Source organism: Lactuca serriola, chromosome 4 (assembly GCF_051521515.1).
Source record: "Lactuca serriola cultivar US96UC23 chromosome 4, Lser_US96UC23_V15, whole genome shotgun sequence".
Taxonomy (NCBI): domain Eukaryota; kingdom Viridiplantae; phylum Streptophyta; class Magnoliopsida; order Asterales; family Asteraceae; genus Lactuca; species Lactuca serriola.
Window position 1 is genome coordinate 48,553,945 of NC_136411.1, and position 3,556 is coordinate 48,557,500.

The following is a 3,556-nucleotide window of genomic DNA, read 5'->3' on the forward strand; positions in this document are numbered from 1 at the left end:
AGCGTTTTGTTTAAACTAAATGCTAGAAGCTTCTAGTGCCAAACAAGACTTTTTGTTCAAAACGGAGCGTTTTGTCAAACGTTAGAAGCTAGAAGATCGCAAACGCTCCGTGCCGAACACACCCTTAGTGATAAAATGAAAGAGTTTGGTATTAGTATTACTAAAAATCAAAATGAGTCCCATGATTACATTAGAGCAAGTAAGAGAGATTTTGTGTTCTTGATCGTAGATGTATATGAGATATGACATACTTTTTTACCGGAAACGACATTACAACCTTGCAAGACGTAATGTTGTGGCTTGAATTGTGGTCCAACTCTTTTTAAACAAATTCTCCCAAAAAATTACGATTTTGTTTTCTAAACTTTTTAAGGCTTTTGTAAAAACATTTTTTATAGACATTTTTTTAAAATACTTTACAACGTTTTTATGTATTAGACCATTTTTTTAACTTTCCCTTACATTTTTACATAACTTTTATATATCTTTTTACATTTTTATAACATTTTGCGGTCCCTTTATACATGTAATGCAACTTTTATATATATATATATATATATATATATATATATATATATATATATATATATATATATATATATATATACTAGCCGTTTACCCGCGCGAAGCGACGGGTACAAATAGTTTTATAGAGATGATTAACAGTTTTGCGCAAATAATTTATCGGACATCCAACTTTCAATCATAGGTAATGAGGCGTGTAAAAAAACCAAAAATTATTTTTTTTCGTTGTTTGTTCCCTTTTGGTTTGAGTATTCTATTTTGGGTTTTACTAAAAAGTGTCAAGAACCAAAGTTTATTCGGTTATCCAACTTTATTTTCATGGTTTGTACCTTGATAATTATAAAATTTTTAAATTTGTTAGTAGTTGTATGACTCCGGCTTAAAATATAAGCAATACCAATTATTAAATTTAAAATATGTTGATCGTTTAATTTATAATAATGCTTTTAAAGAATAACTTCATGAATATACATATAAACATGTAGAAAAGTTGTTTTAAATTTAGTCTTGGTTAGGGTAAATAAAAATTCAAATAATCAATAGATAATCTCTTCATAAACTATAATATTTGCCATTTATAAAAACTCATCTTCTAAAGTGATCGGATACATCTCAAATCAAACTTCATTAAGTACAATGGAACACATAAAAATGTATAGTTAGTGAGTAACTCAATCAACTTATAACACATAAAAATGTGTAGTCACTGAGTAACTGGATCAACTTTCATTTGAAAAATAAACAAAAATAAAATAAAAAAATAATCACTTTCATTTGACAATTACAAAAAAATAAATAAATAAATAAAATAATGATGCAAAGGGCAAAATTGTTCTATTCTTGGCAAATATATGTTACTCATCCAAATTCCAGCCCAGTCACACCAGCAGCAACTAAAAGAAACGTTGCATCCATCAACATCAAGAGATATTACGCACAGTGTGTGCGAAAATAAAATAGAGAATAAGAAAATGTCACAACCATTTCAGTTTCTCCGCAAAACTGAAAATAAAGTAGACAATTTACCACTTGGAGACATAAATATTGTTTTCTTAAAACAATGAAATGAGATAAAATAAAAAACGATGATGTTTAGTTTTCTCAAAGCTTTAAAAATAAAACTACTCTTTTTTTTATTCCTTTAAATATATTATTCAAAATTTAGCTATTCAAAAACAATTCATACTAAACTGCATCCTTAGAAATGCAACAAAAAGCAAAAGTAAAAAACCAAAAGCACAATCTACTTATGGATTTTTTAAATTCATCTGTAAGAAAAAATAATGTCACAATAACCTTGAAAAGATGAAATAATCAGAAGTTGAGACTTTTTTGAGGGACATTATGAGTGTTTTTTTTAATGTAGTCAAACCTTTGGGTACCTGCAACTTGTAATGTTCACATCAAACCACAGAAAAACCAATTCAAATTTTGGCAAACAATAAAAAACATCAAAAATTAATAACAAAAATATGGAATTAACGACAAATTACTCAAAACATTTGATTTGACTCATTTGTGAAGAAATCATTCATGGATGCTGCATAATAAACCCAAATTAAGCACCAAGTCAAGAAAGTATAGCTATGTATTTCCACAAACAATTTTGAAAATACAAAAACTAATCACAAATTTGCTTTGAAACACATGAAATTGAACATAACTATGTGTCCTATACAGAAACGCATACTTCTCATTGTCATGAATAAAAAATAAATTTTGAGAGAGAGAGAGAGAGATAGAGAGAGATGGATGAAGGCATTACCATTATAAACACGGTTGTATCCCCAGATTCTGTTTCCTTTCATCAACATCATGAAGCACCCCCTTGATTCTCTCATATTAATGAAATAAATCATAATAAAATATCCATAATCATAACCAAACTTTTAGATCAAATAGAAAAAGAAATGATATAAAAAGGGTCAAATATACAATAACCTGAAACCAGTTTCTGATATATAAATATTAGAAAAAGTCAGCAGTTTAGTTGAACTCCCACCAAATCCTAATTTCTTTTCCATAAATCCATGAAATAGTAGACTTATTCATTAAGTTATGCCTGTTGTCCCGGGACAAATCTGAAATGTAACTCCAATACTCCATATCCCATACAAATCCCAATTGTTGTGCACATCCTACAGAGAACAAAAAAAGAAAAAAAATAACATGAAAACATAAACGAATCTTATAAGTTATCAAAATATGAAGTAAAAGAAAAAAATGTGATCAACAGATACATGTGACATGTGGTAGGGGAAGTCGGAAGCAGAAGGGAAAATATGAAATGCAACTCCAATTCAGAAAACAGTCATCATATTTGAAGAATCATAACCGATAAGGATAATATGCAAATTTAGATTGAAGATATGCAACATATGCAAAAATCAGAAAAAATTGTCACTTTAATTTCACAACTGACCATTTAAACATTAGAAAGACTGATGTGTAGACCAAGCAAAAATCAGAAGTGAGGATTCCACAAAAAGTTAAGTGATTGACTACATAGATTTCAGAAATCATAACAAATTACACTAATATAAGTAACGAATTCACCAAATCGAGCAAAATAAATCGATACTTATTGGGATTCAACATCAAGCATCTCGATGGAGGATCAAATCAAGGGTATCGACCTATTCATTGCCCATATAGTTGTATTTGAGGTATTTCTTTAAATGAGAGAGAGAGAGAAAGAGAGAGAGAGAGAGAGAGAAAGAAAGAAAGAATGGATAAATTGGAGGATTTGATCAAGTTTTTTTTTCCAATCGATACCCTTTTCCCCTAAATCACCATGAATGAATGGCCCTGTCCCAGCAACAGCAAGGGCTGTACTTTTTTCCAATAAAGCCTGAAACAAATAAGAAATCATCATTAGATTATGTACGTAAGTAGAGGAATGAAGAAATTAAAGGTTTAGAGTATTTAAGAGAAAGGGGGAGAGTTAAAGGAGAGAAGAGAAGGCGTGTTTCTTGTAGATATGGAGAGAGACGAAGAGAGAGTTAGAGATGTCTGGGGTTTGGGTTAAGAT